Source organism: Echinops telfairi, unplaced genomic scaffold (genome assembly GCF_000313985.2).
Source record: "Echinops telfairi isolate 266 unplaced genomic scaffold, ASM31398v2 ScPeMD7_2;HRSCAF=8, whole genome shotgun sequence".
NCBI lineage: Eukaryota > Metazoa > Chordata > Mammalia > Afrosoricida > Tenrecidae > Echinops > Echinops telfairi.
The window spans coordinates 44,057,609-44,073,076 of NW_022103898.1; positions in this window are offsets into that span (position 1 = coordinate 44,057,609).

Consider the following 15,468-nt stretch of genomic DNA (forward strand, 5'->3'; position numbering starts at 1 on the left):
GATGGAAAACAATCCTTTATGTCTCATGGCAACCGCACGTGTGTCAAATTAAAATGAGTGCTATAGAGTTCATAATAATGAACTTTTCAAAGGAGATCACTAGGTCTTTCTGTGCAGGTGTTACTGGGCCGACTACAGCCTAAAATCTTTTGGTCAGCAACTGAGTATGTTAACAGTTTGTATCACCCAAGGACTCCAAAATATAGGTAGGTTTTGAGATTTGGTGATGACGTGATAATCTAAAGGTTCTTATGCTATAAGGATTAAGAGTATCAGACGAGACTGATAAGAAGGAGAGGATATTAAAGGTTTAAGTAGATGGAGATATATTTCAACCAGAACTGGACTATTTCAAGCTATTTAGAAGTAAAAGAAATAGAAGATTAATACAGAGTTTCTCACCTATAATTACAGATTCCCAAGATCCCTTCTTACAGATTGTATTGAAGACATACAAAATATCCCCTGACCTTCAAAAATATCTCACATTTGAGGCCAGCGTAGATTCTTTTGTTCTGACCTGAGAAACTGTAGAGTTTCTAATTATTCATTAAACATCAGCTTCAAATCTAGGAAACCTCTCATGTAACAATCCCAAAGTTGTTCTTGTTCCAGCATTTATCCTATTTTATTAAATGTACTTCTGTCTCTTCTGCTATCAGATACTGCATTCCTCACATGACAATATTATGCCCCAAGTCTTATAGGTAAAATATTGCATATTATATGTTTACATATATGTATTATTATATGTAAGTGATTTTAAAAAAATTCTTTTCTTCCCCACCCAAATTAATTCAGTGTGTATCTATTAAGCTCTTGCATATTTTCTGAGTAAATTTGCATTTAGAGTTACATAGTGCATTTAGATTAAAACTGTCAAAAGCATTTTTATTTAGCTTGAGTTTAATTTCTCCACAAAAGTGATTGCAAGTTGAAATACTTGGAAACACGTATCTCCTTTGTGGTATGTAAATATTTTAGGAAAAGTAAAGGCAAACACAGGACTGAGAATGGATTATTAATGATCATAAACTTCCAAAATCATGGGTGATCATTTTGCGTTGAATTATCTCTGAACAGATTAAAACGAAATACACCCATAGACTACTATCATCTTGCTAGGTTTTTAGAACATTCCATAATTAATTAAAAAACATTATTCAAAGTCTAACTTCCATACAGATATGAAGGTATAATTTGGATGGATGGAAGCAAGTTTGAAAACAACACAATGTGCCAAGAGAGAGACTTGTTTCTCTTCTTTTATTCAGTGCCAGGAATACATACTAAAAAAATCTGTCACTTTTGAGGGAGAACACAGTATAATTAAAGTTAGTCTGACCTGAAACATTTGTTTCAATTTTATTTTCAGTTAACTAAAGCTCATTATTTAGTTTAAAATATAGTTTTGTGTCTGCACAAAGGAGCACAATTGAAGTCTTACATTTTTCATTTAAAGGGATACATGCTTTTCTGATCTTCTGTTCTCCTTTCCCAGACTGTATATTTTCATATTTATACTACGACTTATGCTTGCATGGCATGTACTATATTAGAATCCATGAGGATTTTAATTTCTTACTTAAACTTTGCTTGTTTACACGACAACATTCAGAATCCTGAGTAATTCTCCAATATCTACATTTACTGCAAAGATTGTTATGCAATACATGTGTAATATATGTAAGTATATATTAATAAACAAGATAGAAAATTCAAAGATACTCCAATTGTTACTGAAAGATCACACTTTTTCATTATGACAACCTTGGGGAGAATCCAGTAGTTTATAGAACCAGCCTAGAAATTATGTCAAATCAATGCCCTTCTGTAGAGTGCACAGGTCTAGAGAAAAGGAGTGGCAGGATTAACGTTGGCACACGTAAGGCTAGACTTGACTTTCAATTCTACCTTGCTGCAGAATGCCATAGAATGGCATTCTACAGCTAAGTGCAAGGTCAACAGTTCAAAACCACCAGGCAATCCTCAGGAGAAAGAATGGGCTTTCCACTTCTCTGAAGAGTTACAATCGAAGACTCAAAGGGGCAGCTCTAACCTTTGCTCCAGGCTCTGAGTCTGCAGACCTCGATGGAAGTTTTTGAAAAGATGGGGTTCTCAGAATTGGCTTGATGACTGTGAGTGAGTGAGTGAATATTCTTACACAAAACAAACCTCACCTCATAGAGCAAAATCTCATGTGAGGCTCTCCAGAACTGAGTTAAATCATGAAGATCATTTGAAGATCATAGAATCCGAGGGAAAACATCCACAAGCAACTGACAGAGCGGAATTTGACATGACATCAGAGTCAGAGCAAACAAAGTACAAATGGATCGATATATTACATGTATTATTCAGCAACTCTTTTCTGTGCTTCGTAGGGAGCATATAACTTGGAAGCATGTAACATGCTTCATGGGGAGCATAGCAGTGAACAAAAAGGACAAGATTCTTAGCATCCTGAAACTTACTACAAAGGTAGATTATGAATAAATAATAAAAATTAAATGATCAGCGATTGCTATAAAAGAAAACAAAACAGGTTGATGTGATAGACTGAAAGGGTTCCTAGGGAAGACACGTGTGGTGCTTAAACCTGTGCAGATAATGGCAAACATGAGCAGGAGGTGTCCACAAAGAGCACAAGGGTGCCAAGAGCAGAAGTTGATGTGAGCTTGGAACGTTGTGGGGAAAGACCAGGTTTCAGTATGCTGGGTGATGGTGAACAGGACACAGAGAGGTGGAACCAAGGCATGATGCTGCTGAACACGGAAGTCCAAGGAGGAGCAGAATACTCTTAAAAATACAGGGAGGAGATATTTAAGGAGGGATGCAATATGACCTAATTGAGTTTTACAAAAATCGCTTAAGTATCTGGGTGAGGCCCAGGAGAAAGACCGGGCTTTCCACTCCCATAGAGAGTTACCGTCTCAGAAATTCACAGGGGCCGGTTCTCCCCTGGCATCTAGGGTCACCGTGAGTCAACATCAACCTGACGGCAGTGAGAGCGATCTGGGTAAGGAATAGATTGTATGAATACCTGATGAAAGCAGGAAGACCACATGCAATATATTAGAATAGTCTCAAAAATAAATGATGTATCATGATTACAGAAAATCACGCGGAGATAGAGAAAATAAGAACTTGTTCTAGAAACTGTATTCCTTTACCTTCACATGCTTATTTATTTCACATAATTAACTACAGAAATAGACTATATGAAGGGATTAAAAACAGTCTGTAAAAAATGCCATTATGTTTTATCCATTTTTCCCACAAATGTTTTAAGATCCCTCATACAAATATTGGTAAATACATATATATTTTTAGAATAAAAATAACTAATGTCTAAATGCATTTTCAAATTGGTATGTTTGTTCTGATCATTAAGTTGCATCAGAGAGCAAATAAACTCGTGGTGACTATTGTTCTTTCAATTTTAAGAATAGTAAAATAATAGCTACATATAAAAATGATAGAACATAGAATTTTATTACCAACTGCGTGTATCCACTATGAGGCTTACAACTAGTTTATTAAATGCTAAGAGATGTATTTATTTCTTTGACAGCCATATGGTACCAACATGATTTTACCACTGTGCAACCATTTTGCCCCTTATCAGCGAACCAATCTATGTACCTTTCTGATTCTCAGTAAGTGGTGGCTTTGAATTGGAGGCGCAACAGCACTTGTGGAGAAGCAGTATTAGGTCTCAGGCTCACTTTTGGAAAGAACTTGACAGGTACATGTTTGTGTCCCAAATTGATCGGTTAATTTAGATCTCTGTTGCCCAAAACTGGAAAGGCTAAGTTATCAAGAAATCTCCAGTAAATTAGACAGATACACTCCAGCCACAGATTCTTTCATCATTCAGCACCAAAGCTAATGTTCTAAGAGTTCAGCTATTGAGCTGGTAAAAGAGATGTCACATCTTGAAGTCCGTGGGGAATGATGTCAAACTGAAGCCACAGAGCACACTAGTTAATGCTGACTTCTAAAGACACCAGGAGAAAGATGAGGTTTTTTTCCTCCCATAAAAATTCTCAGAAAGGTACAGGGGCAAGTTCTACCCTGTTCTGTAGGGCCGCTAAAGTCAGAATCCACTTGATGGTAGTGCGTGAGTGTGACTTTACAGATAGAAACCAGATGAAGAGATGTTTGCTGAAACTTAAAATAAATACAGAAATAAGTAAAACTGCCATAAAATCAATCCAGACACACTGGGACCCTATAGGACAGGGCAGAAATGTCCCTATAAGTTTCTTAGACTGTACCTCTTAATGGGAGTAGAACGCCCCTGAGAAGCTGACTGTTGGTTTCAAATTGCTGGCCTGAAGGTTAGCAGACCAATGTGTAATCACTACACTACCGGTCCCTTTGCTGTTATTTACACACACAAAAAAATACATAATCATACTAGCAAGACATAAGTGGTTTTCATTCACTCACCCTTGCCCTCCTTAGCAAGTATCTGAAAACTCTCATCTATTTGTGCTTGCTGGGAAATGAAATGATTGGTTATAGCTCTTTTAGCCATAGTCTTTTAAACTCCCACCTATTGACAAATAGGGTATAGAGCACTCTAATTGGGGGATTGATCAGTTTTGCTATTTCACCAGGTATAAAAGTAAACCATCTCAGCAGCAGGAAGAAGGAATCCTTTGACAATCTAGAAAGAGCCACGAGCAGTGGGCTTGGGAGATCCCTGCCTGATGTGGCAGAGCCAACCAATGAGATGAGATCCTGCCTAACATGCAGAGGCTATAGGACCAAGACCATAAGATCGAGCAAAGACTGTAAGAGGAGGGAGTGGACCTCTTGTCCAAGGAAATAGTGAAGCTGGGTTCTTTTGGAAAGGAGACTGGCTTGTAACATGGTGTGCTCTTTGGTTATTTATCAGCACTAAAGGAACTCTGGTGGATAATAGATTATGCCCTGAGCTGCTCTCTGCAAGGTTAGCAGTTCAAGTCTTCTAGTCACTCCTTAGTAGAAAGATGAGGCTGGTTGATTCCATAGAGATTTAAAATCTGAGAAAAACAAATGGGAAATTCTGTTCTGTACCAAAGAGTCACTATGAGTCAGATTTAAAGATTTTAGTTTTTTGTTTTGTTTTGTCTTGTTTTTTAAGAGATCTTCGAAGCACATGCCTCAGCAGAACAGAGGACAGGGACTATGCAGGTCAGAGTTGGAAGAACAGAGTGAGAAATCCTGTGAGGGGCTGCAGAAAAAAGCTGTATTTTTAAACATTTTATAACCTGTTAGCTTCCCTTACAAAATCATAGTTTGGAGTGTTGTCTGTGAGTTCTGTGTAGAAATTGTAATGAATTATCAAACCCAGAAGAGAGTAGAGTTCATGGGAGGGATGGTTTCTATTAGAGTAGGGTAAAGACGGAGGGAGGAAGACTGCATGTCTTATCTGTGCCTTAGAGTAATTGGTCTTGGGCGGGTTTGGACTTTGATTCTCCATCTCCTTACTGCAACCAAAGGAGGTCAGAGGTGGTCTGCACACCATTTCCACATTCCATTAAAAATATCCATTAAACAAAAGCAATAACCCTCCTACTATCTTCAGTTTGTTTCACTTTGATGTCTGGTGTAATATAGTTTGATTCATAATTATTTCCAAAGATCTGTGTGTTTTCTTTTTTTGGAGAATCACTGTAACCACCCCCAGAAAACCAAATCCACTGCCATTGAATTGATTCTCACTCACTGTGACCATAGAGGAGAAAGCAGAGTTTCTCTGCAGGGTTTCTGAGACTGTCAATCTCTATGAGAACAGACAGATCCGTGTTTCTCCTGCAAAGCCTCTGGTGGGTTGCTACCACTGACTTTGAGGTTAATAACCCAACATTTTACTCACAGAACCATGAAGGCCCCTGGAGAATAATTATGCTTGATTTGAAATGACTTTATTTTGTACAAATTATTTTCAGAACCATAAAATCATTTTCATTAACAAAATTGTGATTAATAATATAAACCAAACACACCATGATTGGGTCAATTCTAACTCATAGTGACACTATAGTACATACTAGAATTGCCCCTGGGTGTTAGCAAGACTAAATCTTTACAGAAGTAGAGAGCCTTGTCTTTATGCCATAAAATGTGATAAGGATTACTCAATTAGGAATTAGGTTTTAATATCATTTGCTTACTAGATGAAGAAAGTTAGGATGCTGTAGGGTTGTTCTTCAGGTAGTTTGGTGCTAAAATTTTTGTTTCAAGAGAAGCCTATAACTCCAAAAAGGGTGCTTTTGTGATTATGAAAGTGAGATGACTATTCTTTCTTTCATTTTGCCTCATTCCCCACTATCTGGAAAAGAGTGTGGATGTTGGAGTTATAACCTTTAACTTTAGGGAAGTACTCAGTGTCTTTCTTTGTGAACAGTCTCCTGAGATAGCATCAGATACTTTCAATAACGGAGAGATCCAAACTCTGAAAACTCCTCCCCCCTCAACAGCTTCAAAGTGCAAGGACCAAATTATGAAAGCAGCTGGGATCGCATCAGAAAGAATACCTTTTCAGCAGGTACAGAAAAGAGACAAAGTCCAGTACAAAGAGGAGCAGCTCTTTTATGGGTCAACCTCCCGGAGGGTGGAAACCGAAAGCAAAGAAACTAGTTGCAGAGGTTGGGAAAGCCTTGGCCGAGACCAGCAAGCCAAGTCAGGGAGCCGGGGGTGAGGTCAAAATTAGCGACAAGGCTAGTCCTTTACAACCAAATAGAGGCAAAGCAGCAGGGTCGGCACGTGCTAACCCAGTTCTCCACTCCAGCTGAGTTGGGCTTCTGTTCTTTGCGCTCTAACAGCCGTGTTGACAAATTTACCATAATTTCTGGGTTGGCCCAGAAATCTCTCCCCAAGGAAAAATCACTATCCAAGGAACCATCTGAGAGAATGTGACGCCTATTAGGTTTTTGTCCCTGGCACCTAGCAAAGAACCTTGACAACATTCATCTTTCATCAAATATCTGTCAGATGATTTCACCCGATTTCACACTACTGCCCTAAGAAAGACAAAATAAGCAAGCAAAATCCAAAAGCAAATAATATAATATGTGTACTTCGAAGTGAAACCTAAGGTAATACAGATGTAAACAGTGTTGATACAATTCCAAGCAAAATCAATACACTTGAAGTACTGTGTACGTACCTGGTATTTATAGGTCCATGATAAGTACATAGTAGGTATTTTAAAATATTGAAAACTGGTCAAGAATGTCTCTTAATTTCTCTAGAGTCCTGATTCCTTTTTGGAAGACATTGGGTCAGAACTCAAGAAAGACATTGGGTCACAACTCAGGAAAAGATTGTTCCTGTATTTTGACTAATGCTGAGTTTATGGATCCAAATCAGGTGATGCCGGTCTCACGAGAGGAAAGCTGCCAACACTGGAAAGTAAAGCAGACTCATATCTCACACCCTACTTCTCTATATTAACAGATCTACTCCTCACAGCCCTGTTCACGTCTGCTTGCACATCCATGTCAAAGAAGCACGCAGGACCGTTTGTGAATGAAGCACCTGCTAGCTAATGTTAGTTCCAAGGTGAATCCAGACTTTTAAAAAGGCTTTCTAGTTTACATCAATATCCCAACTTGACTAAAGCATATAATTCGAAGAACGGCAGAAAATGTAGTTAAAACAATTGACTATTAATCTTATCTTGAGTATCTCTGTATAAAATCTTTTCAACTAGTATCTTCTAAGGTTGAGATTGAATCGGTGATTAATGAGATAGGTGCAGAAAGTGGAAAGCAAATCAGCTTTTAAGCAGGGCTGTGAACAAGTACAATCTGATTGGACCTCCTGATTTGAATTTGCCTTTCCAACCCAGGTATACTGAATCAAAAGATATATTGTAATAAAAATTTCAGGTGATTCTTGAGAAAACATGTCTCTTTTAAATATATTCAAATCACTGAATTGTATGGTACATGAATTATATGTCAATAAAGCTCTTTAGAAGACAAAGATCATGTAAGAATCACCTGAGGATCTCTGATAATCTTATCAAATGGTTGTTATTGGTAGTTGCAATTCTGTTGGTTCTGACCCATAGGAAGAACAGAACAAAACATGGCATGGACTACGCCCTCCTCACAATTGTTCCCATGCCTGAGCCATTGATGCAGCCACTATGTCACTCCATTTCCTTGAGGGCCTTCCTCTTTTTGCTGTGCCCCCACTCTACCAAGGATAATGTCTCTCTTCACAGTATGTCCATAGTATGTAAGAGGATGTCTTGTCATCCTTGCCTTTCTTCCAAGATAGATCGGTTTGTCCTTTGAACAGTCCATTGTACTTCCCATAATCTCCTCCAGTCCTGCAATTCACTGCATAGGATCTTATTTAGCTCTTAGTCAGTGTTCAACATTCAGAGGCATGTGAAACAAGGGAGAATATCATGGCTTAGGACAGACGAACCTTAGTCCTCAAAGCAACATCCTTGCTTCTCAATACTCCAAAGAGATATTGTGCAAGAGATGTACCTAATGCTAGACATCTCTTCTTCACTTGACTGCTCTTTCCAAGAGTATTATTTGTGGATCCAAGCAAGACAAAATCCTTGACAATTTCAACCTTTTCTCATTTATCGTGATGTTACCTATTGGTCAAATTGTGAGGATTTGGGTCTTCTTTATATTGAGTCATAATGCAAAGTGGATAAGATATTCTTTAAATATAGAAGGCTATAATTCTGGATCTCATCAGCAAGTGATCCAAGTCCTCCTTGCTTTCAGCAAACAAGGAGTGCCTATTTCAAGTTGTTAATAAGGCTTCCTCCAATCCCGATGCCACATTATTCTTCATATAATCCACATTCTCTGAGTATTTGCTCAGCATACAGATTAAACAAGTGTGTTTAGAGGATACAACCCTGAAGCACACTTTTCCTGATTTCAAACAAGCAGAATTCCCTTGTTCAATTCTTACAACTGCCTCTTCATCCACACCCAAGTTTCTCATGAGCACAATGAAGTGTTCTGGAATTCCCTTTCTTCTCAATTCATTCATAGTTTTTTATGATCCACATAGTTGAATACTTCTCCATAGTCAATAAAACACAAACACAATTCTGATATTCTCTGCTTTGAACCAAGACCCAGCTGTCATTAGCAATGATATCCATTGTTCCATGTAATCTTCTTAGTCTGGACTGAACTTCTACCAGTCCTCTGCAATCATTGTTCGATGATCATCAGTAAAATTATACTTGTGCATATTATCAGTGATATTGTTCTATAGCTTGAGTATTTTGTTGTTCACTTTTATTTGGAATGGGCAAAACTATGGGATTACACTATACCCTAACTTCCTTATAACTGCTTGGCAGCTAACAGTATATTCTATCATGGAGTTAATTACATTATATTAGACTCCCTCATGGGGGATCATTAGACTTCCAATTACCAAGCCACTGCGAATCCTGGCATAGTCAAATTGACACAAAGCCTAAATATTATAGTTCATCCCTTGTCAACTTGGCATCTGAACACATCATCCTATAGCATACATAATCTCCAAACAAAGACATAATAAAGATATAACTGCTTTTAACAAGATACAGCTTACAAATGTACAGTCCAAAATGCACTACCCCATTTACATCTTGAATTATATAAATAAAAATATTTGATACATGCATACAAGGAGAGCAAAACTCATCCAATCTGAGTCCGCATTTCTGCAACTGATCACGTGGCTTTCAATACTATTTAGGACTGCCTACTTAAACTACCCATTCCATAATTTTTTTGTATTCAGCAAGCATATCAGCTGGTCAAAGTTCTTTGTTTGATGGGCTGACTCAAACCTTCATTCATGAAGATTCTGGGCCATTCAAAGTCATATCAGAAGTGGAATTTAGTAGTTTACCACTTACTTTAATCACAGGGCATAATATTACTAAGAGATGACCTAAGGAATTTTCTGGATTCCAGACATAGTCTTCTTTACCACCTTTACGACCCCATGAATACTGACTATTGGAGAAAGAGGGCCAAATATTAGACACTAGTTTATAGAACAGTCTGCTAGAGAGCATTGCCCAATCCTGTAGGGCATTTCCAGCTCATTGGCATCATAATTGAGTTGTTAGAATCCCATTCTTCTATTCAGCCAGCTGCTGTAGGATGATGGGCAACGTGATATGACCAGTAGATTTCATGAGCCTAGGTCTGTTGCCAGATTTCATTTTCTTAGAAATGAGCCTTTTGATACAAGGTAATGCAGTATGAGATACCATTCCAGTGGAAAAGATATTCAATTAACCTGGCATTCCATGATGCTCACTTTCCCAACAAGATCTCTAAAGACAATGAGGGTGCATAAGCAAATGTGGTAAAGAAAGTTGATGGTGCCCGGCTATCAAAAGATATAGCATCTGGGGTCTTAAAGGCTTGAAGGTAAACAAGCAGCTATCTAGCTCAGAAGCAACAAAGCCCACATGTAAGAAGCACACCAGCCTGTGTGATCATGAGGTGTCAACGGGAACAGGTATCAGGCATCAAAGACCCAGAACAAAAAAACATATCATTGTGAATGAGGGGAAGTGTGGAGTGGGGACCCAGAACCCCTCTGTAGGCAATTGGACATCCCATTACAGAAGGGTTGTAGGGAGGAGACAAGTCAGTCAGGGTGCAGTATAACACCAATGAAACATTGGTGTTTCCCTCTAGGTCTTTAATGCTTCCTGACCCCACTATCATGACACCAATTCTACCTTACAAATTGGGCTAGACCAGAGCATGTACACGGGTGCAGATAAGAGCTAGAAACACAGGAAATCCAGGACAGTAAAACCCCTCAGGACCAATAATGAGAGTAGTGATACCAGGAGAGTAAGGCAAAGGTGGGAGGAGAAAGGGGAAACCAATCACAATGATCTACATATAACCCCCCCTCCAAGGGGGATGGGCAACAGAAAAGCAGATGAAGGGAGACATCATCAGTGTAAGACATGAAAAAATAAATAATTTATAAATTATCAAGGGTTCATGAGGGAGGAGGGTGGGGATGGGAGGGGAAAAACATGAGAAACTGATACCAAGGGATCAAGTAGAAAGAAAATATTTTGAAAATGATGATGGCAACAAATGTACAAATGTGCTTGACACAATGGATGGATGGGTGGATGGTTTGTGAAAAGAGTTGTATGAGCCCCCAATAAAATGATTTTGAAAAAAAGATATTCTATACATCCAAGAACAGTAATTTTGATCAAAGCATTATATTCAGGGAATGTAAATTCATATCCAGAGTAAATATCTTGTCCAGTAAGAAACAACAACAAAAAACCCTGCCTATTCCATAAGAGAAGTGGTCCTGTGTAATCAACCTGCCACCAGGTGGCTGAATAATCCCCCTTAGGAAAAATTGCACATCTTATACTCAGTATTGGCTTCTGTTATTGACTGATTGGGCACTTAGTAGTGGAAGTGGCCACGTTGGCTTTGGTGAGAGGAAGTGCATTTTGCTGAGCCCACGCATATTCTCCATCTCTGCTACCATTTCCACATTTTTGATGAGCTCATTGGACAATGATAGGAGTGACTGGGGAAACATTAGTTTTAAAAGAATGTGTCATTCTCCCTCTTTGATATTTAAAATCCTTCTCTGCACACCTAGGTATTGGTGCACAATCTATGCTCCAGAGAAACAAGCATCTGAACTACTGGATCCTCTCCTAACCTATGGAGTTGAAACATCGACTGAACGATCTGTGCTTTGTGGGTCTAAAACAGCACATTCAGATTAATTCAACCTTATGTTCCCTGCCTACACACCCTTAATTATCATGAACACACATATTCTCCAGGTTTCAGTCTATACATATGAGAAAAGCCTGCCATTTCATTTTTGCTTGTTTGTTTTCTTAAGTCTGCCATTTCTTTAGAAGTATAGCACACTTTTTCCCATGTCACTATTTGTATTTTACCTTTTGGAATTCACTGTGGCTTATGTCTAGTTGTAGATCCAACAGCAATAATGCCTATGGAGGGTATTTCCTGGGAAATTTTAGCAATTTTTCGTAAGACATCTGCCTCAGATGGTGTCCAAGACACTGTCTTAGGTGTCTGATCAGCATGCCTCTGTGGACTAATCTCATCACACGTGAGTCGAGGGGATGAAAATTTTACTGCCAATGGTTTAGCAGCAAACAGAGAGCACTCTCTTCAGATGAAGGAGTAATTCTGTTTGTTAACGTGCTTCAATGAAATTTTGGGCCAAGGCTCTCATCTTCTTGGTGATCTGTGTCTATTTTTCCCATCCCAATTTCAGTCCCCCGTGTATTTCCAATCCCTACCCTAACTTTCACATCAGACACCAATTTGAAGTTCAGAATTCTGTTAGCATTGTGATTCATCCACTCTTGTGATATACTTTGGCTTGGGATTTCACAAATATTAGATCTATGACCATAACAAAAAGTTTCCTTTTTTTCTTAAGTGGAAATTTTGAAGTCTCTCGTGATGCTTGAGCTGTGAGTATAAAGCCCTAAACTCATCTCTATTCTTTACTATTTTGTCTGTTTTAAGCAGTACTTGCCAACCAACAAGCTTCCTTATACTCTCTTCCTGAAAACAGTGGCAGAATAGTATCAAAGCATGATCCTCTAGAGCAGTGGTTCTCAAGCTTCCTAATGCCGTGACCCTTTCATACAGTGCCACATGTTGTGGTGACCCCCCACCATAACATTACTTTCATTGGTAATTCATAACTGTAATTTTGCTACTGTTATGGGTTGTAATGTAAACATCTGATATGGAGGATATATTTGGCGACCTCTGTGAAAGGGTCGTTCTACCCCTAAAGGGGTCGTGATCCACAGGTTGAGAATCACTGATCTAGAGCCTCATTTCTCATGAAGTGTCATCTGTTCATGGTGATTATTTACATATTAAACTTGCCATTTTCATCATTGATGAACACCACACTCTTCAGTAATAGTGGCAGATGTATCTGTTTGAATGGAGACAGAGTCATCAGTGCCCTTGAGAACAAATCAGATTTGAAAATCAATTTAGGAAATGTGTGTGAATGTTTAGATTAAGAAAAGGGCACACACAGTTGTAGAGGCGAGTATGTTCAGACCCATTTCAAGTTGTCTGTGGGTCAAACATTAAGCTGGAGGCTTCTCCTGCCATGTGCAGCTTCAGGGGCTGATGTGTACAGGATCAGCATGAACACCGCAGGCTGCAGAAGCAGATGAAGCCAAGGTAAGCAGACCAGGTTTATGACTACAGAGGTGGATGAATCGAAGATCATCAAGGGAGATAAGCGGCCACTAATGGCTCCTGGGATCCACAGGAAAAAACACAGGCCATTGGCCATTAGCTCAAACCTAAAGAAGTTGAGTGGAAAAATAAGATGCCGGACTCAGATCATGCAGAATGCAAGCTTTCCACAAAATCTGTTGATACTGGAAATAGGCTATGGCCCCTAAGGAGGCTTCTTTCATTTTATTCAGGATTGTGAACTGAGTAAGCAGATTGCACTCCATCCTTCACTTTTTGCAAGTGCTTGGCTGCTCACAGCAGAGGCTATCAGGGTATTGATTACATCGTGGTAAGTCACATCATGGGGCATTCCTAGGGCTCAATTACCAAACCACTGAGAATCCTGCACCCGTCAAGTTGGCACAAAAGCGAATGATCACACTTAGCAAAGGAGAAAATCAGTGTAAAATGGAAGACTCTCCCTCCATCTGATGGATTGACACAGCAGCAGCAAAAAAGAACTCTCACATCACAATTGTAAAGATGGTACAAGACTGAGCAGTATTTCCTTCAGATGAACAGAGGGTTATCCTGAGTTGGAACCTAACAGAACTTCTCTGTCCTCTTGCCTGGTTTTTTGCAAGTAATCGGTCCTATCCTTTAATCTCTACTTCTCAAACAAGAGAAAATATGGAATACTTTTTAAGTTGAAAAATGCATGTTGATTTGATTAAGTCCCGTTAAATTAAATAAGCATGAGGTTAGAGAGGATTTCATGAGTTTTTAAATGTGAGGCCAATGTTAAGCATATTACAAATGTTGAAAGCTGCTGCATTTACTGTCATTGGAATTAAATATAAGAATCGTATGGAAAAATAACTGTGTCAAACGTTGTGACATCCTTCTAGTCATATTTCCCTTTGAAGAAAATATTCCTTAGACTAAATTACACCAATAAGATTATGGCTTTGAAGGCATTACTAGTGGAAATCACAGTGTAAAATTATCTTCATTATACTTTACATATTTTTTTCAGAAGGATGTTATCTGACTTTAACACAATGTGGTTTTTTAATTATGTAATTCCTGTAACTTCCACTAAATGTCATCTATATTAAGAATAATAATAGGAAAGCTATTAATATTATATAATATTGCTGAATATAAAATATGCATTCTTATAAGAATTCTATCTAAGAATGCTATCAGTTTCTTTCAAACCATATTTTCTTCAACTGTAAGAATTATGTAATAAAATTCATGAATACAGCTTTATTTTGAGTAGTGATAATACTACTCTCATTGGAAAAAATGTAATCTCAGATTTTAATGCAGAATTTGAATGAAAAGAATTCAAAAGACTCATGCAAATGAAAAAAAAATTGAAACTCATACATAGTGGTTAGAGAAACAAATAGTGAATTTATGGATCATCATCAAATTAAATGACCTTTCATTAGCTTCTCAAATAGATTTAATTTTAGGACATGATTGCTCCCTAAAAAGCAAAGATGTCATTGTGATAACTAAGGTGCACCTCCCATGGACTTTTCAATGTCTCTTATCCTATGAAAACTGGACAGAGAAAAAGGCAGACCAAATAATAACCGACACATTTATATTGCATTATTGGGTTATATTATTAGATATACCATGTACTGCCAAAATGAATAAATATGTGTTAGAGGATATATAGCCAGAGTATTTCTTAGAAGAGAGGATAATTATACTTTCCCTTGCTAGTTTTGGACATGCCATTAGGAAGAACCAATCGCTGCAGAAAGACTTCATGTTTGGAAAAGTAGAACACCAGCAAAAACTACTCCATGGAGATGAATTGGCATAGCGGCTGCAACATTGGGTTCAAACACAGCAACAAGAGTGGAGGATGGCACAGGACCGATTGTGTTTCATTCCATTGTATGAACTGGGATAACTCAAAAGCCCCTACCAACAACAGTTTTGAAATGACCATATTACTGCTGATTTGTTATTGTTCTTAGGTGCCACTGAGTAGGTTTCAACTCACAAAAACCATATGTACAAGCAAAGAAAACATTGCCAAATCCCATACCATCATGATCATTGATAATCTACAAGGGGGTAACCCTGCAAAACCAGATTTGCACTGGACGGAGTTGAGATTTCATTGTATGCATTTTCCCACTAGGCGAGCATCAAGCAACTCACTCTGAGTTAGTGCACCCAGTGGTGTCACCTGGGAAGGTTCTCTCTC